This window comes from Pinus tabuliformis, chromosome 9, assembly GCF_031772625.1.
Source record: "Pinus tabuliformis cultivar Carrire ecotype Pingquan chromosome 9, CPIR1, whole genome shotgun sequence".
In the NCBI taxonomy this organism is placed as follows: domain Eukaryota; kingdom Viridiplantae; phylum Streptophyta; class Pinopsida; order Pinales; family Pinaceae; genus Pinus; species Pinus tabuliformis.
The window spans coordinates 1,590,197,212-1,590,223,019 of record NC_142307.1 but is presented as its reverse complement, the minus strand read 5'-3'; the positions used below and the strand labels follow the sequence as shown (position 1 = coordinate 1,590,223,019).

At 36.4% G+C, this 25,808-nt stretch overlaps 1 pseudogene; it reads left to right on the top strand.

Moving 5' to 3' along the window:
- Positions 1-13,343: 13,343 nt before the first annotated feature.
- Positions 13,344-15,726, top strand: LOC149154820 (laccase-17-like; annotated as a pseudogene).
- The last annotated feature ends 10,082 nt before the right edge of the window (positions 15,727-25,808 follow it).

Below are 25,808 nucleotides of genomic sequence, written 5' to 3'. Positions count from 1 at the left end.
TGCTTAAGTATTGTCACTTCCATGTTATTTTACTGATTTGAAGAGATGGTTCAATTATGGGCAGTGACCTAGGCTTTGGGCTTGAAAAAGTGGCTCAAATATCGGAGTCACTTGCACACACTCACAAATTTGGTCTCTGGTCACTAGCGGGCAAGCCTGTGAGAGAGACTTTGGGTTTCCACTCACCCTCATGCCTATAGCATGAGAGCGACTAAGGCTTAAATTACCCAAAAGTTCAGTGGGACCCCAAGGAAATTTTTCTAACGTATTGATTGGTTCCTGAGGGTCCTATAACTGATGATTAATGTTTGTATGGTGTGCTTATGTCGGTTCCACTTCCTTAATGTGACTTAGGAGGTCGAGTCATATCATAGTGGCCTCTTGTTGCATGTTTACCTTGGCTAGTGGGTTGCTTAGGTAGATGTGGGAGGAGGGTGTTACAATTTCCAGTAGGAATGCATGAGGAGGTCTCCTCAGTTGCAGCAAAGAGGTGGTCCAGGGAGTTAGGAAGCTCCTTTGCATGATGGGGTCATGGAGATATTTAAGTTTCCACATGATATGTCCAGTGGTGTGTTATAGGGAACTAGGAAGCCATCCATGGTTAAGTAGGTGAATTTGGGCACGTTTTATCTCTTAGGTTTTCCTCTAAGAATGATTATCACCTTCAAATTTAAGATGGGATTGATCAAATTTATTGGTTGTAGGCATTGTGTGTGCTACTTTGACTGTGATTGTTGTTCTCGGGATGGATTGGGTTCAACTGACACTGGTCACCCAAAATATCACTATTCAGTCTCTACAATTACAGCCCCTCGCATTCAATGGCGATGAAGAAAAATATTTTGATGGTTGACACCCCACACTCCACACAATCTATTAATAATAAAATAACCATTGGTCTTTTGCAAGACTGTAGAGGAAGTCCATTTCATAGAGGAAGATTTTAAGCTTTCATTGCGTAGACCTACGCACTCTACACAATCTATTAATAATAACAAATCAACAAATTATAATTACACGAAGATAACCATAATAAGAAATGAAGAAAATTAAATTTCATGTGTACTAACTCTAAAAGAATTAAAATGTATTACAGTTAAAACATCAAAGAAAAACACATTTTTACAAACTACGATATTCATTATTTGAAAGCATTAAAATTTAATTTAACGCATCAAAAATAATTTAATTATATTATATATTAATTTCAATATGTATTTAAAATTTAAAATAATCTATATATGGTTTTCCTGGGGTAGCTCTAAGTGGTAGTGACAATGGAAATGAAGTCTCACCCAACCGGAAGTCTTGGGTTCAAATCTTGTGCTACCCTCACCGTGTAATGTACATGTAAACAAGAAAATAGGAGAGTCCTACCAAGCTTACAAAAAAAACTATATATTAATTTTTCCTTTAAATTTACATTACATCCAAATTAAAAAACATTATTATATGGGATTTATGTACATGTAAACACGAAAATAGGAGTCCTACCAAGCTTACAACAAAAAAACTATATATTAATTTTTCCTTTAAATTTTACATTACATCCAAATTAAAAAGCATTATTATATGGGATCTTTTCAAATCATTAAAATATGAAATCTAAAAACAAGATTTTCAAAGAATTAAAATATTAATATTAATGTATATTTTCAAAATTAACACAAATTTATATTTTTAAATAATGAATCCATACAGGTGAGGATAGTTTTAGGTAGAGGAGGAATGACCTATTGTAGAGTTTTATGAACCCAACGTTTCGGACTACCAAGTGAGTCCATCATCAGGGAAGAATGTGTCAATAGATATTCTTAAAATCATAATGATGTATCCAAGAGCTAAAATTAGGGTATATATATAAGTTATTGAACAAAAGAAATAAGAAAATAGGTTGGCTCTTATCTTTTTATTTAATTAATTAATTAAATTATTTATTATTATTATTATTATATAATTATTATTATTTTTAATTAATTAATTAATTTATTCAAGGGGATAACTTAATCCAATAATTTTATTATCTATAGAATTAATTATTATGTTTATTAATTCTATTTTAAATAATTGGTTCAATTGATTCATTAATTTGTTTAAATAATCAATTAATTTGTTTGATTAATCAAATTAATTAATTTAATTATGTATTCATTATTAATATGTTTATTCATTTATTTACATTATTAATTTATTAATTTGATTAATTAATTCATTAATTAATAAGTTTACAGGGATAGATTAATTACTTATTTTTCTATTTCTTGAATTAATTATTAGGTTTAATAAATTTATGAAAAATTAATTTTTATTTTTTGTTTTATTTTATTTTTTTTATTGATTAATTACTATGTTTTACTAATTAATTAATTTTTGATAGTTAATTAAACGAATAGATTAGTTAACAAATTTATTATTATTTATTATTTATGGACTCACTTGGTAGTCCGAAACGTTGGGTTCATAAAACTCTACAAAAGGTTATTCCTCCTCTACCTAAAACAAATGTATATGTACGGGACTGCAGAGGAAGTCCATTGTGCGGAGGAAGCTTTCAATCTTTCATTGTGTAGACCACTTTCAATCTTTCATTGTGTGGACCTCTCCACTCTGCACAATTTAATAATAATAAACTAATCATTAGTCTTGTACAGCATTCTGATGAAAGCTTTCAATTTTTCATTGTGTAGACCTCCCTCCACACTTTGCACCATCTATTAATAATAAAAAAGGAAGTGTGCCTAATTACACAAAGATAATCATAATAGTAAATGAGGTGGATCAAATCTGCACAATTTATTAATAATAAAATAATCATTAGTCTTGTGCAGGATTCTCCCGAAAGCTTTGAAGTTTTCATTGTGCAAACCTCCCTCCACACACACTGTCTATTAATAATTAAAAATGAAGCGTGCATAATTACATAGAGATAACCATAATAGTAAATGAGGTGGGCCAAATTGCACCTCTACTAACTCCAAAAGAGTTAAAATACATTACAATTAAAAGATCTAAAGAAAAACATTATTTGAAAGCATTAAAATTTAAATTAACTCGTATCAAAATTAAATATAATTATTTTATATATTAATTTGGCTATATATTTAAAATTTAAAAACACACACACACACATATATATATTCAACTAAATTTCACATTGCATCAAAAATAAAAAACATTTTTTACATAGTATGGCGTTATTTCAAAGTATTAAAATATCAAAACTAAAAGCATGGTTTTCAAAGCATTAAATTATTAATATTAATGTGTATTTTCAAAATTAACGCAAGTGCATATGTCCGGATTGAGAAGGAAGTCCATTGTACAAAGGAAGTTCTCAAGCTTTCATTATGTGTCAAATCTATTAATAATAAAAAATTAAGCGAACCTAATTACACAGAGATAACCATAATAATAAATGATCTCGGTCAAATTGTAGGTTTAGTAACTCCAAAAGAGTTAAAACTTATTACAATTAAAAACATCTAAAGAAAAATAAATTATTACAAACTACTACATTAATTAAAATTAACACAAATACATATATTCAATCAACTAACCTATATATTCAATAAAATCTAAAAGATTAAATCAAATATATATATATATATATAACAATAATCTTGATGGACCCAAATGGACATAGGGCCATTCTGTAACTAAAGAATTGAGCCATTCAGAATTCCTTTTCATCAGCATCATCACCAACATCACTACTTCATTTCCTTAACAAAAATCATCAATGTGAATTATATGAGCTTCATTTCCTTGACAAAAATCATCAATGTGAATTATATGAGTTGACAACTGGTCATTTGCTTCCACAATCCAAACCAAGAAACATATCATCGTCCACTTAAATAGTTGGCAACTCATTGTTGTATGTGAAGTGGGAGAGCGTTCATTGTGGGGAATTTTTTTGCACAATGACAAAGCTTCCACACAATTGATACATTATGTTTGTGCAGATTGTTTTTCGCACAATAACAAAACTTCCACACAATTGACACATTATGTTTGTGCAGACACAATTGATTTTCGCACAATGACAAAGCTTCCACACAATTGATACATTATGTTTGTGGGTGTTAGGTGCTATTATTTTTATTTATAATTAGAAAATAAATATGTTAACATTGAATTCACTTAATTGGAAACTAATTGTTGATTTAACAATATTTTTATGGCCAATTAAAAAAGGATTTCCATCCTCCTTAAACACTCCACAGGGTTTTCCAGTAAATCAAATTACTCTCGATAACTACAACCAGCTTCCCTTTCTTGATGTCCTCCTAACCAAAAGAGAAGGGTCTCTTCATTTCCAGGTCTACAGAAAGAAAACTCATACAGAAAGATATCTACATGCAAATTCCCATCACCACCCTAAACAGAAAATTGGCATCATCAGGACCTTAACCACTAGGGCAGTAAGAATATCTGATCGTGACCATTTAAGCAATGAACTGAACCATCTTCACAAAGTGTTTGAGCTAAATGGCTACAATAGAAATACCATAAAGAAAGCTATGCACCTATCCCTAAAGAAAAATAACAATAATATTAAGGATCAAAATTTATCAACTCATAAGGTCTCCCTTCCTTACATAAAAGGTACCACAGATAAAATTTCCAAAGTTCTCAATAAACATAACATTGATGTAGCATTCACCCCAGCTAACACCATCAAACAATTATTGAACTCTGTTAAAGACCGCATAAACCCTAATCTTCAGAAAGGTGCTTATGTGATTCCTTGCTCATGCGGCAAGGAATACATAGGTGAAACTGGTAGATCCCTTAATGTTAGAATTAAAGAACACTCTGCTGACTTAAGAAGAGAAAGAATCTCTAAATGAGCCTTAGCTGAACATGTTCACTCTTCCTCTCATTACATCTGCATGGAAAAAGCCAAACTTGTTAGAAAAGAAGAACAGTGTCTTAAAAGAAAAATTAAAGAAGCCATTGAAATAGAAAAAAGGAAAAACAATTTTAACCGTGATGATGGATTAAAATTGAGTAACACTTGGAAACCTTTACTAGAAATCCTAAAAAACAAGAATCGCCACTCAGATTAACCCTTTCCCTCAGATTATCTCAAATCTATCCATCATTTTAAAACTCATTAAGCATTAATTCATTAACCTAATCAAATCATAAAACAGTAATAAATTAATTAATCTTATATTAATTAATTAATTGATTAATTAAATTAAAAATATATCATATATATATATATATATATTATAACAATAATCATATAGTTTCATATTTCATCAAACCGTGTATATGCGATTAAATTAAAAAATTATAAAAATTATAATAGAAGAAAGAACTTGAAATAAATAAAAATTAATAATAATTTAACAATCATATTAAACAAAGAATTAAATATAACAAAGAATTAATTAATTAATTAATTAATTAAATTAAATATCAAACTTTTATTAATATATATAATTAAAATAAAAATTAAAAGTTATTAAACAAAGAATTAAATATAACAAATAATTAATTAATTAATTAATTAAATTAAATTAAATATCAAACTTTTGTTAAAATATATAATTAAATTAAAAGTTATAAAAATTAAAATAGAATAAAGAAATTATAATAAATAAAAATTAAATAAATAAATAAATAATTAATTAATTAATTAAATTAAATTAAATTAAAACATATATAGATACATATTTTTCAAAATATATAATTATGCTAAAAATTAAAAGTTAAAAAATTAAAATAGAATAAAGAAATTATAATAAATAAAAAAATTTAATAATCATAATAAACAAATAATTTAATATAACAAATAAATAAATAATTAATTAATTAATTAATTTAAACTCATTATAAAGTAAATAAATCATTATTCAAAACAATTAATTTTTGAAGAAAAAAAAAAAAAAATTAATAAATAAATACATTGGCCGACCTAATTTCTTACATCTTTCTTCAATAACCTAGATATATATACCCTAAAACTCAGCTCATGGATACATCATTGATTCAGGATTATCTATTGTCGCGTCCCCTGATGATGGACTCACTTGGCAGTCCGAAACGTTGGGTTCACAAAACTCCTCAACAGGTTATTCCTCCTCTATCTAAAACCATCTTCACCTGTATGGACTCCCTATTTAACAACTACAATATTGATAAATTATCAATAGCAGCCTACATGTCAATGTTGCTATGAATTGTGCAGAGTGAGGAGTAAACTCTGCAAAATGAAATCTCTTTGCACTCCACAATGTACTCTGTAATGCCATGGCATGCCAGTTGCATTTGAGAAGTTTTGCATTTGAGAAATGGAAAATTTGTGTGGGTAACATGTGTATGTACATTTTCCATTTTGTATTACGTTCTTTCTCTGTCATCACACAAAATCATCATTTGCATTTTTATTTTCGGCTTCATTGATGTATGGTGGTGGAATAGTTAAAGTTGTGGGGAAGTGGCTTTCATTGTACACAGTGTGAATGTGAAGAGGAAATGTGTGAAGGGAGAGATAGTGTGAATGTGAAGAGGAAATGTGTGAAGGAGGAACTATGTTGAAGTATAGATATTGCAGTATCGCAGATGTGTGGAGGAAACATGTGTGGAAGTGAGAATAACAAATTGAAGAAACATTGAAGAAATTGCACATTGTTGAAAACCCACAAAACTCAGAATCGCATTGCCTTAATCAATTAATTAGCCACGAAAGCGACACCTATTATAATAGCAAATACCTCAAATGACACTGGTATGGGAACATATCACACAACTTACTGAATTGCTACGAATTATTGAGTGATGAGGAAATAGTTGTTTTCATGGTGGTTATGGCATACCCACACTTCGAAGTTTGACTTCCTTGCCATAAAGCAATCAATAGTTTCGTTACTTAATGTATTCGACGAACTTCAAATGTGTAAACTTATTCCATTGTATTATTTAGGTTATATTTTTTATGTAAGACGTTTCATTGAATTTGTGATGTGCATCCACGCCAAGTCACTAATGATACCATTCCAATCCTACATTGGGGAATAAGAATTCCTTTACCTTTGGTAAGTAGACAAGGGTGGTTAAGCAAGCACTGAGTGTGTAACACCGACAAGCTGCGGTTGGCGGATGGGCAAGGGTGCACTGGGCGAGGGCACGAACAAGTGAGGCAAGCCGTAGGTCGCATGAGTTGATACAGAGAAAGTGCAATGTGTTTTGGTGGAGATATGTGTTAATATCGTGTGGGTGGTCCCAAGCGACCCGACGAGTAGGCAAGCCGACGAGTGAACCACCACACGGGTGGGCAGTCCCGGGCGGGCGGTCACCCACATAACGAGTGGGTCGACGTGCAAAAGATGAGTTAAGCCGACAAATGTATGTTGGATGGGCAGGTCAGTTGGGCACTCATACGATGGGCAGATGAGAATATAAGTATATGGATTATTTGTGGAGAGGATTCATTCAACCAACACTTGGACGTAGATCACTTGGACGAGCTAAGTGAAGTGCGAAGAAGTGCAGTGCGGATGTTCCCGCAGGACGGGCAGAATGGGCGAAGGCATCATGCAGAGCTGAACAATGGGCGAACTGTTTAGGGCGTTTGTGCAGGGCTGAATGATGAGTGACCCGAGTAGGGTGTCCATGCAGGGCTGAACGACGGGCAACCCGGGTAGGGCATCTGTGCAGGGTTGAACGACGTGCGACCCAGGTAGGGCGTTCATGCAGGGCTGAACGACGGGCGACCCAGGTTGGGCGTCGGGTGAACAAAGGTGTTTGGGTTGTGAACGAGAGGTGCCACCAATGTGCGGAGGACGCCCAGGTTGGGCGACACAAACACGAGGAGCACACCCATGTTGGGCGAACGATACGGAGGTGAAATGAAGTGTGACAGGTTGTGAACGAAGGCAACCGATGTGCGGACATGCTGGGTAGGCATGCACGATGGCATGGGTGGGCGCCCAAGTTGGGCAAACGGCACGATGAGCTGAACGAACGCATTCAGGGGTGAACGAAGAGTTGGACAGAATGTGTGACGACCATTTGGAGGTGCCGACGAGGCTGGGCAACAGAGTTTTCCAAAAGTTGTAAAATTGGCTAAGTGTAAATTTGGGGTTTCCTCCAAAATTTAACTTATACTTTGAAATTTGAAGCTTATATATATTGATATACAGGCAGACTCACATCGGGGAGTTGCCCCTCCCTTTATACTATTGTGAAATTGTTCATGTTATTGTCGTTTATGATGAATGTAATGGTTTCATCGTGTATAAAGGATAAAGATAATACTTGGTAATGAAAAATAAACTAAGTACAAATGTTAGGCGTAGTCCACGGTCCTAAGTATTGGTGAAAAGAAAGTGGTCGGTGGTGCCGCACCTCGCTGTAGTGCAATTGGAAGATTACTACCAGTGTAGGGGCGTGAAAGATGGTATCAGAGCTGATTCAGGTGAAGTGCAAGTGAAGGAAGCTGATCTCACTAACAGGTGGAATCAAGAGTTGGTTCAGTTTTGCAGGAAGAACCTGGTGAATGGTGAAGAAATTTGAAGGGTGATTCAGGTTTGCAAAGAGAAGTGTAATACTTCGTGACAAGTTTAGCAGAGGTGAAGCATCGTGCTTTGACCAAGTTGAATGACAAGCAATGGGAGGTTTGGAAGAATGCAAAGGGAAGGTCTTGCTTACCTTATACAGGTTGAAGCAGATGAAAGAAGAGAACCCACGAATTCAAGATAAACTTGAAGTCTTAGAAAGAAATGTTGAAGACAAACTTCTTCAACTTGGTTGGACAACGGAGTAGGATGAAGTTGCAGATTGTGCAGACAAGGAAGACGAAGTCGTGATAGTTGAGGATGTTGCAAATATGACAACGATGGAGGATGAACTTGAGATTGATCAAGTTGGACCAGGATCGTGCAGTTTGTAGACATGGGTGGATGAGGATGCTCACATGGAGGAGCCTCATGATGAAGAAGTAAGGATTTATACTTGTGTTTCAGTTGAGCATTTGGTAGATGAACTGTATGCAGGGAAGAGCAACATCAATTCGCCGATGCAAGGGAGGATCTTACCATGGATGTCTACGATGAGACCTTGTATGGAGAGGAAAGGACCATTGATTGTTGCAGGACTTGTTGGAGTTGTTTGTGACCTTATGGTAGAAGGTACAAAGGCCCGTGATAAGGGAGGAACATGATGATCATTGCAGAGGAATGGGTCATTGTTTAGCCACATGGAGAAATTGGCTAAGTGCCCGACATGACTCATGGAAAGATTGGAGGAGGGCACACACTGGAGTTTGGTGATACTTGGGTGGACTTCTCATGGTAGAGACCAAGAGCAAGCCTTGGTGGAACCTTAAGTGGGGGAGCTATGATGGAAGAGACTCGTGATGATGATATGGTTGGGTGACCGAGTTCACTAGACTAGATTTGCAAGCTTGGATGATGATGATCGATTGTTGTGATGGGTCTACCTAGTTGGACAACATGGGAAACTTAGTCATGGACATCAGGTTGGAGGCATGGAGCATAACAGTCTATGCAGGGACATTGTGCAAGAGCACTTGTAGAGGTGTCACTTATGGGCATCCAATGAGGAGTGCAAAGGCAGGGATGTTGTGTAGCTGGATTTGTTGGTGTGACATGGATATGGTTTATTTATGAGCCGATGGAGAGGTTGTGCACTCTTGTACAATAAGGCCATGGACTGGGTGGAGTTGTGAGTAGACTATGGAGCATTCCTACTACATGGAGAACTGAGGCATCTTGCAGAGACCTTTGGGCCGAGACATGTATGCTTGCTAAGGTGTTGGTTGGAGATGACTCATGGAGCTCATGATGACATGAGGTTGTGACTTTTAAGGACTTCATATATGGTGGACTTAGAGGATCTGATGCATTGAGGAGCTGAGGTCAGAGACTTTGATGGAGGATGGGGTGCATACTTTTGAGTACATATGGGTGTGCTTGAAAGAGTGACTTAATGAGGAGGATCGATATCGGACACTTTAGAGTGATGGAGTTACAACGATGATGATGCGTTGGTGGCAACACTTGGGCATGGGTTGAGCCGAGACTTAACCACTTTTAACACATGGGAGTTGATTGATCTATGATCATGGGCAGCACATGGGAGACGAGACATGTGTATACTTGTTTCTATGGCATACTTGAGGGATGGCACATTGTAGAGATGATGGAGGTTGCTTCATGGACCTGGATGTGGCACATCGAGAGTCGGGAGTTGATCTCTTCACCTTGAGTGGATGGATGTTTTGCAGAAGGATGATGATGTTGGGGTAGATGTGGCTGGTCTCATGCAACACATTGGTACCAGACATCATGGACAACATGTTGCAGACGAGATGGAGACTACTTCATGGACCTAGACATGGCTTATACTTATATGGAGATGGATTCTTGATCGAGTTAATGATGTGACAGGATGTTCTGAGAAACGATTGATGATGGCATGAGGATGTGCATTCTCATGGTTTGAGCGTGATGGTTGGATTAGCTACCCAACTAGTTCAAACCATGGGGTCGCGAAGTGTACAGAGATGTGTTAGCATTATGTTGGAGTGTCATGGCAGCAGTTCACACGATGACAACACATGATGAGGTCGACACGATATGTTGCAGTGGACATGTAGTTTAAGATGGAGGGGCCAGCCTCCCACGATGGGATCAACATGTGGAGATTGTGACGAATGTGGTTGATGATCATGGATTGAAGAGACTTTCCAACGTATGACATACCGGTGAGGTATATGCCTTGGTATGGATATCTTGGTGACAGATGGTTGCCGGGATGAAAGATTGTCGGGACGACAATGATTTCAAGTAGGGGAGTATGTGATGCCCACAAGTTGCGGTTAGCGGACGCACGAGGGCACACCGGGCAAAGGCACGAACAAGCAAGCAAAACCGCAAGTCGCACGAGTTGAAATGAAGAAAGTGCGATGTGTTTTGATGGAGATATGTGTTTATATCTTGTGGGTGGTCCCAAGTGACCCGACGAGCGGGCGAGTCGACAGGCGAACCACCACACGGGTGGGCGGTCCCGGGCGAGCCGACGGGTGGGCGATCCCAGGTGGGTTGTCACCCACATAACGGGTGGGCCGAAGTGCAAAAGATGAGTTAAGCTGATGGATGTATGTTGGATAGGTTGGTCGACTGCGCGCTCATACAATGGGCGGATGAGCATATAAGTATATGGACAAGTTGTGGAGAGGATTCATTCAACCAACACTTGGACGCAGATCACTTGGACGAGCTAAGTGAAGTGTGAAAAAATGCAGTGTGGATGTGCCCACATGGCGAGCAGAATGGGCGAAGGCGTCGTGCAAAGTTGAACGACGGGCGGACCATTCAAGGCGTTCATGTAGGGTTGAACGACAGGTGCCCCGGGTAGGGCGTCCGTGCAGGGCTAAACGACGGGCGACCCGGGTAGGGTGTCCGTGCAGGGCTAAACGACGGGTGACCCGGGTAGGGCGTTCGTGCAGGGCTGAATGATGGGCAACCCAGGTTAGGCGCCGGGTGAACAAAGGTGTTTGGGTTGTGAACAGGAGGTGCGACTGGCGTGCGGAGGGCGCCCAGGTTGGGCGACATAGACACGAGGAGCGCGCCCATGTTGGGCAAATGACACGGAGGTGAAACGAAGTGGGACGGGTTGTGAACGAAGGCGATCGATGTGCGGATGTGCCAAGTAGGCGTGCACGGTGAGACGGGTGGGCGCCCAAGTTGGGCAAACTGTGCGGCGAGCTGAACAAACGTGTTCAGGGGTGAACGAAGAGTTGGGCAGAACGTGCGGCAACCATTCGGAGGTGCCAACGAGGCTAGGCAACCGAGTTTGCCGAAAGTTGTAAAATTGGCTAACTGTAAATTTAGGGTTTCCTCTAAGATTTAACTTATACTTTGAAAGTTGAAGATTATATATATTTATATACGGGTAGACTCACATCGGGGAGTCGCCACTCCCTTTATACTGTTGTGCAATTGTTCATGTTATTGTTGTTTATAATGAATGTTAATGGTTTCATCGTGTATAAAGGATAAAGATAATACTTGGTAACGAAAATTTAAAAATAAACTAAGTACGAATGTTAGGCGTAGTCCATAGTCATAAGTATTGGTGGAAAGAAAGTAGTCGGTGGTGCCACACCTCGCTATAGTGCGGTTGGAAGATTACCTCCAATGTAGAGGCGTGATAGAGTGTATCCAGTAGTGGTTCCACAGATCAATGTAAATTATAGCTTGTATATAGAGATAAATGTGGACGTAGAATGTCGATGGATCATAAAAGTATAGTTTGAGGAATTGAGATTGACCAAAAGGAAAGAAATCCAAATTATGGTTGGGGTCTCTTGTTCTAGCTTTTATTGAAATAAAGAATTGTCATTTACTCTATGCAACACGTTGAAAATTTGTATTAGGATGATTGCTCTGATCCTGACGAATAAATGCACTTATTTGCCAACGACTAGTTGCTAAATCAAATCTAAGCTTCACCAACTACTCCCTTGATCTGGTTGGTGTGCTATCCCCGTCATGCCTTCCGGCTACATGCTTCCCCTAAGAACAGCATTCCATTCTATCTTATGTTTAACAATTCCCAGATTGATTGTTTAGTGTTGCCTCTGAACTTCATCCAGTTATAAGGTGCGGGAGGAAGTAGCTTCAAGTGGGTGGATGGAACTTGGAGGAGTGAATTAATACTGTTCGCTTACACGCAATATAAATGTGATAAAATTATTCGTTCCTGTCAAAACAAGTCATCAGCTGTTTACGTAAAATAAAATTAAGGACGGCGGTGTTAGCCCCCGGTTCTTTGCTTGGGATTGAAGGGACTAAGAAGGAAATTAAAGGATAGGGAGCTTCAGCTGGTACACCAACGCAGGCTATTGAACAATGCTTACAAATATGGTGATCGTTAAGTTCGTGCCTTTGTTTGCATATTGATCCTGGGAGATCATGGAGATCACTAATTTACATGGTTTCTTTGTTGCCACTCAATATTCTTTTTGGTTTCAATGGGCCCAACAGCCTTTAACTCTCAACAAATAAAGTCATCGCAAGGAAGAAAAGAAATTATCGCACCTCCCAAGTAGCCAGTCATTCATTAACGTTAACATTTCTGACCAACTCGCCACCTAATTAAAACTAGACCTCACAACCGATTTTCTCCATTTCTATAAGTACACAGAATAGCACAAGTAGAATGATCAGATCAGCGGCATCAAAACATTCAAGCTGGTCAGACTGTATCAGCAGGAGTATAGAGTCTCTGAAGTATTTTTCTGTACAGAGTACAGAATAATAATAATAAAACTTTGTTGTCTGAGAGGACAAAGGTCGAATATCATGGCAATACGCAGTTTGAAGATATGGAAAGGCCTACTCTTCCACCTTTTAGCATTCGCCTTTTTAGCTCATTATGTTTCCGCTGAGACGAGACACTATCATTTCCATGTGGGTCATATATATTTCATCCATTGTGCTTTCTGATTAACTTTTCCTTTATATGAGTTATATTGAGGTCTTGGATTGGATATTAGAAGTTAAATATTAAATTTATAGAAGTTATGATCCAATTTTCATAGATATTTCATTGGAAGATGATGAATTAATTTGTGTAATTTGTTAATTATAATTTACAGATCCGACTGAAGAATATAACTCGCCTCTGCCATACGAAACCTCTGATAACCGTCAATGGGCAATATCCAGGACCAGCTATAATTGCTCGCGAAGGAGATCGAGTGGTAATTAACGTCACAAATCATGTGAAAGACAACGTTACAATTCATTGGTAGGTCTAATAATTCATTGGCGAACTTCTTTAGCTGTTTTTCTTTTCTGACTGACATATCAGAGCATCATATTTGTTGTGGCGAATTTATAATTTACGTTTTAATTATCTGCTACCTTCCTGTGATATGTAACGGTTTCAATGCATTCCTCAGGCACGGGATTCGTCAGATAAGATCTGCATGGGCCGATGGTCCCGCCTACGTGACCCAGTGCCCCATTCAAACTGGACAGAGCTACATTTACAATTTCACCATCACAGGGCAGAGAGGAACGCTTGCGTGCTACCTTGTATGGACCTATTATAATCCACCCCAAGAGAAACGCTGCTTATCCATTCCCTAAACCACACGGAGAATTACCCATTCTCCTCGGTACTGAATTAATTAATCACCAATATTCTTGCATCATAATCATGTTGTAATTAGAATTGTGCGTTGTTCAGAACTTACAGTCTAATTACGTATAAATTGGCTCTCGAATTAATTGGAATTTGCAGGAGAATGGTGGAATGCAAACACGGAGAATGTTATCAATGAAGCGATGCAAAATGGTGGCGGGCCGAATGTGTCTGACGCATATACCATAAATGGGCTCCCTGGGCCCTTCTATAACTGCTCCACCAAAGGTATGTTATCAACTTCGACCTTCAATTAGATCCTAATATTATATATTCATAATCATATCTCGATGGATATAATTCATATTGACGCATGGCGCAGATACATTCAAGCTGAAAGTGATCCCGGGAAAAATATATCTTCTCCGTATAATCAATGCTGCTCTCAATGATGAACTCTTCTTTGCAATCGCCAATCACACGATGACCGTGGTGGAAATCGACGCTCTGTATGTGAAGCCTTTCCAAACGAAAGCAATTCTCATCTCTCCTGGCCAAACCACGAACGTGCTCTTGAAAGCTAAATCGACTCCGCCGCCATTGAACGCCAGATTTCTAATGGCGGCACGGCCTTATGTTACAGGCAGTGGAACCTTTGATAACTCAACCACGGCCGGCATCTTAGAGTACGCGCAGGTTTCAAATTCATCCTCTCCAGCTCTCACCTTTAAGCCAACGCTTCCAGCTCTAAACGATACCTCATTTGCTACCAAGTTTAGCCAGAAGCTAAGAAGCTTGGCCACACCACAGTTTCCAGCAGCTGTTCCTCAGAGCGTTGATAAGCACTTTTTCTTCACCGTTGGTTTGGGATTGAATCCATGTCCCAAAGGGCAGAAATGCCAAGGTCCCAATGGAACCAAATTCGCAGCCTCCATGAATAATATATCCTTCGTTCTCCCGTCCACTGCGCTTCTTCAAGCCCACTACTTTGGGAAGTCAAAAGGAGTATACAAGTTGAATTTCCCGGACAATCCGCCATTTTCATTTAATTACACTGGCACCCCTCCGAATAACACACGGACTCTGAACGACACGAGGCTCAAAGTGGTTCCCTTCAACGCAACCATACAAGTGGTTCTCCAGGATACAAGTCTTGTTGGGCCGGAGAGCCATCCTCTCCATCTTCATGGATACGATTTCTTCGTAGTTGGGCAGGGCACGGGGAACTACAATCCACGCTCTGACCCCAAACACTTCAATCTGGTGGATCCTCCCCAGAGAAACACCGTCGGTGTTCCCAGTGGAGGTTGGGTGGCAATTCGATTCCGAGCTGACAACCCAGGTAATATTATTTACATTTGTCCAATCTCTTCCCCTCTTACAATCCTAGTCGCATTGATCTAAGACATCAAATTCTACTGTCCATATCTGTTTGATTTTGATGATTAATGTGTAACTTTTGCAGGCGTTTGGTTCATGCATTGTCACTTGGAGGTTCACACGAGCTGGGGATTGAAAATGGCATGGGTTGTGCTGGATGGAAATGCCCCAAATCAATCTCTGCCTCCTCCTCCTTCGGATCTTCCAGCCTGCTAGCTCCTCACCATCATCAATACACCACAGATGCTTCCAGTCACGGCTCAAACTGGCTGGTATTTATGAAGACATATATCTACGTATACTTAACTCTAAGTTGTTGAAAGTGATAAGAACATTTAATTTTCTCAGATCGTGGCACTACAATCGTGGATAACTGAGGATCGTGTATGAGTAGCCCGAGTTTTAACACTAGTGAGAAGGAATTAAGGACTTGAATTATTATATTGATTGTGTTCGACTTTCCCATTTTCATGGTTCTGAGCGGCCATCCATGCTGTTTCATTCTTGTGGACAGAGTTTATGTAATCTGATAATTTTCTAAATTTCCGTGCACATCAGTTTTTTTTTTGTTAAACTCGTGAACCGCGTCACACGGTCTTATTATATCTTATTTGAATCTTCTGAACCATGTTTAAAGAGCAGCCAACAATTTTCTGGGTCATCATCTGAATGATTTTTGACAGCATTAAAATTTAAAATTTACCGTCAAACTCTGAAAAGAATGGCGATAATGGTTTTTAAACTGGAAACCGAATGGTTTGAGACTGCTTCAAAACCGCGTGTGGTTATCAACAATAATAAAAATTTGAAAATTGATGTAGTTAAGAGCTTTAAAACTCCAATTTTCTAAAGTCAATATTTTAAAAAATATGCAGTGCTATGTAGTTCTTTTACATTTTGAGAATATATATATATACGAGAGAAAACTTTTAATTATTTTTTGCGTTATGAATACATATTGTAATGAAATCACTCATATTTAAATTTGGAAAAAGCAAATCAATTAAATTCCATAAATGAATATATACATTAGAAAAACAAATTGCATAGAATTTGTATCATTGACATGAGTAATATATCATAATTAATTGTTAATTAGTTTATTTTTGCTTTTTTTTTGTAGGTTGAGTTTAAGTTTAGGCTAGCGAGTTTATTGGATAGGAGAAGAATAATCAGCTCACAGTGGAATGTTATCACTTAAACTATGTCAAGATCAGTTAAATATGAATGCTCTTTGATATAATTTAATTTTTTTATTCATAAATGTGATTTAATTTATTATTATTATTTGGAAAAAAAAAATTTAGAATAGCTTATTAATAACTATTAGGAAAATGGTCATTTTTTCCATATATTTTTAAATTATTACTTCCTTTTCTTATATATATATATTCTTTCTTTTATGTTGTCTTTTAATAGTTTTTCCTAAGATAATTTAAGACTCTTGACTTAGACACATACTTCCTCCATCGAGTTACTTTGGGACATTTTAACCTTTAATCTCATGGTTTACATAATACTTCATAACAAGACTATAGCAAGTTGAGCTTCCCCCTATATATAATATTATTAAAAAATAATATTTAAAAGATAAAATATTATATCTAAGCTAATTTTAGAATAAAGTTTCTAAAATTTTAATTTAGTTATCAATAATTATTAGGTGGATGGTGGGGATTTAACCTCCATACAATATTTTAGAATATTCTATTGGCATTGAATTGGCATTGATGTTAACAATAGTAACATGATAGTAGCATAGATCATTATTGTTTTAATGTAGTAAGCATGCATACAGTGGGTTGAGATTCTAAGTTGATGTACTTAGCTAATATAATGCTATGTTTATTTAACAGTGGTTGATGTAGGGCAAACTAAAACAAAGTATAAGCAACCTAAACTAAAATTCAGATACATGAATATGTAAATGTTAGTAGCCTATCTGTCCTAGTCATTAAATGACTGAACCTTTCATTTCATTGCCTATCGGGCCAAGTCGTTATGACTGAAACTTTGAATAAAGGAATAAATACTTCCAAACATGCCTATCTGGCCAAGTCGTTATGACTGAAACTTTGAATAAAGGAATAAATACTTCCAAACATCATCCAATGAAGAGTGATCGTTATTTACGCAAGCTAACCTCTTACACACTATGTAAATTATGTTTCCTTATGTTGTACACCATGAGTAAATTGTGTTATCTATCCATCATAAGCCCACGCAGATGTTGTCAAACATTGAAAATTATGTGGTCCACTCAAGAACTTCACATTGGCTCCTTAGTGTAGCGTCGTTTTAATTAATATTAAAGTTTATTAAAGTTTACTATGCCCATGTTAGTGTAGCGTCGTTTTAATTAACATCAAAGTTTACTATGCCCATGTTATTACGATTGTCAGCATGATTTGGTCTCAAGTGATTTGTATAAATTGCCATATCTAACACTGAAAACATTAACCATTGAAGCGATTAATGACTCAACTCTTGATCAAATATATGTGGTTGGAATCGCAATGGTTTTTCTGTTATTGTTCTGGTACAGGCGCCCGGTGGCCATGTAGCCCTAGGGTGATGAGGGTGTATCCTAGTGTATCTACATTCTGATATTGGTCCTATATTTTAGTACAGCTGTGGAAGGAAGATTTTTTCGGTATTAGTTGGATGGATCCATGGTGGAAATCCCTAATGCATATGCATTATGAGAATTCTTGATAAAAAATGAATGAGAATTCTTGATAATAAATGAATGACAGTAAATATTAGTTGTGCGAGTTGTGATATACTAGGAGTGTAGCTCTGCTGGGAACGACCATGATCTATTGGCATTAATTCTAGATATGTTGGAGATCAACTGAAGAATGGTAAAACCTATAAATTGTTATTGGAGCACCGTAGTATTATTCTGCAAAACTTTGAAATCAGATCTAGATTGGGCTTGGTACCTTATGCACAGCAAGATTATTGTTGTATGTGGTTGTGTCAGTCTTCTTTGAATCTTACTGTTTCAAAGGTTGATATGCAATATGGTTCCTCACATTGCTATTTTGATAATCCCTAACTTGATGTAATCAATATGGATTTTGAAAGTGACTATAGTCGACATTAGCAAGGAGACCCAGTTGTCCAAGGAACAAAACCAATTAGAGCTCCAAGGACGATGCATAAACTTGTTGTAGCGGTTACAAAAACCCTCCAAAAATTTTCCTTCGCTTTGTTTTAGAGCCTCCCTCCTCAGCATCTTAGCAGCATGTCTTGCACTGCTTAGGTACTTGTGTTTTTATTTGAAGTTATCTTTTGCTTGACAACTTGTGTTTGCTAACTTGTTCTGTTTTCTACCCACAAGTTGACCTCACATGACTTGGTTCACATTCGGTTCTCGCGTTGTCTTGGCAAACTGCACAATCTTAGAGGGCAACCAGTATTGCTCTCAAGAACTGCGCAGAGGAGTCTGACATACTGCCTTGCTCAAAGAAATTGCACAGAAAATCCAGACATTGGGCTTCAGCTTTGGAATTGTGCTGACCCAGCTGGCACCTTGTCTTCAACTAGGAAATTGCGTAGAGGCAGCGAGAGCCACTCAGCCCAGGAATTACATAGAAGCTTTCCTCAGTTTGCTGTCTGATGCATATATGTCCAATGCATGTGTCGGCAAGTTGCTTTGTTCCCTTTAGAACTGCGCAATATTTCCATGCATACATGCAGGGTTGGAATTTGGATTCTTCATTACCCGTCAGATAAAAAAATTTTGACGTTTTGGGTTTTTGTGTTGGCCGTCAAGGAACGTTATGTTTAAAATTTTGCCCTTCAATCAAAATGTTTTGATAATAAATAGACCTTTCATCAATAAAGGTTTAATTAAAAAAATACTTTTCAATCACACAACTGTGTTAATTTTTCTCACATATTTATAATAAGAAAAAAACAATGTGACCATAACTAAATGATTTGTTGAATCATAAAGGTTGTTTTACTCATAGATGGGATCCACAACTCCCAAACCATCCAGATTCAATGCTTCTCCCAAACACATGATACAAAAATTATGAATAAATCTAGAAATCTATTTTACTCACACCCAACTCATTGTTATTGCAATCAATCTACTCCTATTTCAATTTCTTAATTTGGATTTCTATTAGATAATTTAAATGTTGCAATTTCAATAAAAACAAACAGATTTCTTCCACCAATGTAAACAAAAAAAACCTTTCCAAAAAAATGTCCATCTCAAAATCTTTGGAGTTGACCAAAAACTGTCCTCCATGGTACCCATCCTCTCCACCATCATAATATCATGAAATCAAAGTAAAGTTCAAGTTTGTAGTAAACTCAACAAACTTAATTTATTTAAATATAAACCACATAAATTTAATTTATTTAAATAAAAACAAATATTATAATGTAAATTCCAAATATTAAACTAAATTATTAATCACTCAATGTAATATATTACGACTAAATATATTACGACTAAATAAGTGCTATCAAATATACACCTATAACTTTAAATAACATGAGATTAATTTATTTCAATAAAAACTAAATAACATGAAATTAATTTATTTCAATAAAAACAAATATTATAGAACCAATTCCAAATATTACCGCACTTCTTTATTGACCGGTCAATAAAATATGTTTACGAGGATCAGATTCGAAGACTTGTTTGAGAGGGTAGTAATGACGTTTTCGTAAAAAAGTGAACAGTAAAAAATACGTTTTATAACTCTGAAAACCCATCACAAAAAACGGCTTTTTAAAATTTGTAAACGTAAAATACGGTCAAAATGCCTTGTGACGGGCATTTTGCCCGTCAAATTCCAACCCTGCATACATGGCAGCCTTTCGTGAAAAAGAAAAAGAAAAAACAAAAGGTATCCCTAAAAAATAGGGATCTATTTTTAGCACTGGGAGCTACATGCGAAGTCGATTTTAGAAACTTCCCGCCAAGTGTCACTTTTTTCTAGATTTGTGGCATGCACGTCATAAACCCTAAGACTTCTAAATCTATTTAAACAACGCCCCAGAGCTCATTCTACACATTTGCATCTAGGAACCTTCGGCATAGTTGGCACAACTTTTCTGGGTAAGTTTTGCTTTTCGAGTCTTTTACTGTTTTTTTTGTCATTTTTATTTCCTTGGCTTGTGTGAGTTTTTTTTCACATGACTTATTGAAATACCATTGGTGTTTTGGTTTGTTTTTACTTTTAGAAGTGTTGTTTCAAGTTTTGCATTGTCTTTCCTAAGTGTCGCATGCATAACATTGTTTTTGAACTAGCAGTCGCCGTTTCGGTGACCCTCTCCACCAGCGTCGTTGTTTATCCATTTCACTAATTCCTACATTGGTTTTAATTGCATACATGGTCATTCACTCTTGTTTACACCATCTTTTGCGACACAAAGTAGAATAACTCCTTTGCGACACGAGGAAATACTCATGTTGATTTTAGATAGTTATTTTGGGCTAAATTGAAAGGTGCTTCCCCTAAGTTTTTTTTTTATCCATTTCCTCGACCTTGGGGATGAGATGGTTTGGTGCTTAAGATAACTTAGGACCGATAACATAAATAGAGTGCTATGTTTATAAAGAGTTAAAATGAAAATTGACAAATTTAATTGGGGATTAAATTGTATAAATATTATTCTTGAAAAAATATCTATTGATTTTTAATTTAAAAAGTAATTTTTACTTTTATTTTTATATATTAATTAAAAGTATAATTTTGAAATAGTTAATAAAGAAATATATATATTTGTAATCAATGATAAGTGGTTTAGTAATAGGCAGCGCCTAACCAGCGTACCATAGGGTATTCAATGCGTCGGGAGATGCACGGGAGATAGCCCGCTAACACGCGAATTCGGAAACTCGCCACTAAATAAAAAAAGGGAATTCGTGTGTTAGTGGACTATCTCCCCTGCATCTCCCGGCGCATTGAATACCCTATGATATGCTGGCGCTGCCCTAGTAATACTTCTCGACGTAAACATTGACTCTCTGTATAGTGACATTGACTATAAATGAATATTAACATTTATATCACCACCGCTACCAGTAAGCTCCACTTACTGACACTGTTCACTTATCAGTCCCGCTCCATGCTGTCCAACGTCTCTGCTTTCTGCCGGTCATTTGAAATACAAAGAAACATGGGATCTAAGTGTGCATAGAATTTATTCTAAAGCTTATAGAAGGTGGTAGGTTAATCATTGATAAACGCAGGGATGCACTCGGCGGGCATTCCAAAAATAATGATGAGCATAGGGTATCCAACTCAATAGAATAGGCACATGTGTTTTAGTTAGGGACCTGAAGGGAGCACCTTGCAGTTGTAAGTCAAGGATGCACCTTAAGTTTTCAAAAATTATCACGAATTGGTTTCAAACTAGGGTTGATCTATATGACATTAAAGCCCATGTGCTAATGAAAATATATCATTAGATTAATTTCATAATTTATAAGTGTAAAATTATTATAAAAATATATATTTTTTTCTAAAAACTAATTCCATTGAACATTAATTATTATATGCAAAAGAGAATTTGTTAAAAAGTGTAATAATGATTATGGCTCCATATAGGAATTGATTTAAATTAACGATGTTTATTGCAAAGTATATATGAATTTAATGATATTTATTATATATTATAAAATACAAGTATTGAGATTGTCACGGAAAAGGGAACGTTGGCCCATATGTTATTCTTGAAAATTATTCTTGATGATCTAATTTCATGTACTAATACATTTGTATTAAAATAAATATTAGATTATATTTCGTAAAATATAGATATAATTGTTAGTCTAAACAAAGTGCAGTTGAAATAAAAATAAACATACACAGCACATACAAAAAACCTCACAAAACCATAACACAGAGATTTAACGTGGTTCACCCAACCAATTTGGGCTACGTCCACCAGAAGAGAGGCATCGACAATCTTATTATTCAAAGGAGATTACAACAAATTCTAATTCTTCACACATACTCTTAGCTCACCCTATTTTCTCTACATTCTCTACACACACTCTCTCAATCCTCTACGGGATTACATTTCTATATAGCTGGAGCATAAAACTGAATCATAAATTCCCTCACAACAAATATAGGATGCATTAACTCCTCCTCAAAAAATACTGGAGCTAATATAGCAACTAATCCTATTGTTGTCACATACATGAGATTTTTCCCAAATTTAATAAAACAGAAAATCTCAACAATCTCCACCTTAACAACAATTAGCCTGATGCCCTGTTCATTTATTATTTTTATCTTTTCTGCAAGCCAAGAGAAGCCAGACACCAACGTAGCTTCTCTAACAAAACTGGTTTCGTGAACATGTCTGCATAGTTTTCCTTCGTATGCACCTTTTCAAGAGAAACACCCCTTTCAGTGATAACCTGTCTTACAAAATGGTACTTGATAGGTATATGCTTTGATTTACTATGATAGGCTGGATTCTTAGCCAAATGGATTGCACTTTGATTGTCACAAAATAACTTGATGTTGTCCTGCAACCTACCAAACTCACCAATCAAACCTTTCAACCAAACTGCTTCTTTGCAAGCATGTGAAGCAGCTATGTATTCTGCTTCAGTAGTGGATAAAGCAACAATATTCTGTAGCTTTGACATCCAGCTAATAGCTCCACCTGCAAGAATAAAGACATATCCTGAAGTTGACCTTCTCTTATCCAAATCACCTGCAAAATCGGAATCAACATAACCGCAAACAAATTCACTACTTCTGTTATAAGTGATACAATAATCACTTGTGCGTCTCAAATACCGAAGCACCCATTTCACTGCTGACCAGTGTTCTTTTCCTTGATTTGCCATATACCTGCTGACAACCCCAACCGCATGTGAAATATCCGGTCGAGTACAAACCATCGCATACATTAAACAACCTACTACATTGGCATATGAAATGCGAGACATATATTCCTTTTCTTCATTTGTACTAGGACATAAACTTGAAGAAAGCTTAAAATGGGAAGCTAAAGGGACTGAAACATGCTTCACATTGTTCATACCAAACCTCAAGAGTATTTTCTCAACATACTTCTGTTGTGATAGCCACAACTTACCATTGCTCTTGTCTCCGAAAATCTCCATGCCCAAAATTTGTCCTGCTGCTCCTAGATCTTTCATATAAAATGTCTTAGCCATTTGAGCCTTTAACCTGTTGATCTCTGTTATGCTTTTGCTTGCTAAAAGCATATCTTCAACATACAACACTAAGATAATGAACATGCCATTACTTAATTTCTTAAAGTAAACACAATGATCATATTCACTTCTTATATAATTTTGACTCAACATGAAAGAATCAAACTTCTTGTACCATTGTCGAGGCGACTGCTTCAGACCATACAATGATTTCCTGAGCCTGCAGACAAATTTCTTGTTGCGGTCTTGAACAAACCCTTCCGGTTGTTCCATGTAAATTTCCTCATCTAAATCTCCATGTAAAAATGCAGTTTTAACATCTAGTTGTTGTAATTCTAAATCAAGCAAAGAAACTAATGCTAATACAAGTCTAATTGAAACAATTTTTACAACTGGTGAAAATATCTCATGAAAATCAATGCCTGCTTTCTGAGAAAAACCTTTCGCGACCAGCCTTGCCTTGTACCTGTCCTTTGAACCATCAACACCCCTTTTCAATTTGTACACCCATTTACATCCCACAGTTTTTCTGTCTTTAAGAAGTTCTACCAGATCCCATGTGTCATTCTTATGTAATGCCATCATCTCGTCCTTCATAGCTTCTTTCCACTTCTCACTTTTAGAACCTTCTACAACTTCCTAATAGCACAAAGGTTCATCATCGTTAGCGGTTAAAGCAACTGAAGTAACATAATCATCATACCTTCTAGGAGGACGTTTAATTCTTTTGGACCTCCTTAAAGATGTCTCTGGTACTTCCACAATTTGTTGATTATTGTCTGTAGGAACTTCTTCATGATCAACATCTGAATCATGTTCATGATCTACATCTGAAACTTGTTCATGACCTGCCTCTGAAACTTGTTCATGACTCACATCTGAACCCTGTTCATCTTGATCATCATCAATATTTGGACTGGTTTCAAACTGAATGTGTTGAAGCTTAGATACATTATCCTGTTTCACTTTATCATCTACATCTGAACTTTCAAGTGAGGATTAATTAAATTTAACATCTCTGTTAATGATGATCTTGTGAGTAGTAGGATCCCACAATCTATATCCCTTAGTCCCATCACCATATCCAACAAAGATATGCCTTTTTTATTTAGGATCTAATTTAGAACGCTGATGTTTTGGAACTAGAGCATATGCATCACAACCAAAAACTTTCAGTTTAGAATAATCACAAGGATGACCTTTCCATACCTCTTGAGGAATTTTGCATCCTATTGCAGTTGATGGTGATCGATTTATCAGATAGCAAGCTGTAGCAACTACTTCTATCCACAATTTCTTCTGCAAATTGGCGTTACTCAGCATACTTCTTGATCTCTCTAACAGAGTCCTGTTCATGCGTTCAACAAATCCATTTTGCTGAGGAGTATACACAGTGGTTTTATGTCTTTCGATCCCAGCTTCCTTGCAATAATTATCAAATTCCTTTGAAGTAAACTCACCACCATTGTCAGTTCTTAAACATTTAATAGTTCTTCCAGTGATGTTTTCAACTAATGCTCTAAACTGTTTGAAAACTGTAAACACATCAGACTTCTTCTTTAACATGTAGACCCACACTTTCCTAGAGAAATCATCAATAAAAGATACAAAATATGACGAACCTCCATATGAGGTTGTAGGAGACAGACCCCAAACATCAGAATGGATATAATCAAGGATTCCCTTACTAGTATGTTTTCCGGTTTGAAACTTCTGCTTGCTTTGTTTCCCAAACAGACAATGTTTGTAGAAATCTAACTTAACAGACTTTAGACTAGGAAGTAACTTACGATCAGATAAAATATTTAAACCTCTTTCGCTCATATGGCCCAACCTTTGATGCCATAAACGAATAGAATTACTGTTACTTTCAAACACTATAGAAACATAATCTGACTCTGTTCTTCCTTCTGACTGAAAAAGATTTCCAACCTTCTTTGCTTTCATTACTAGTAAAATTCCTTTGTAAATTTTCATTACTCCACCTTGAATAAAGGTTTTATATCCATTTGTGTCCAGTACTCCTAATGAAATGAGATTTTTCCTTAGTTCAGGTACATGTCTTACATCAGTTAAAATTTTATTTGTCCCATCAAACATTTTAAGCTGAACGGTTCCAATT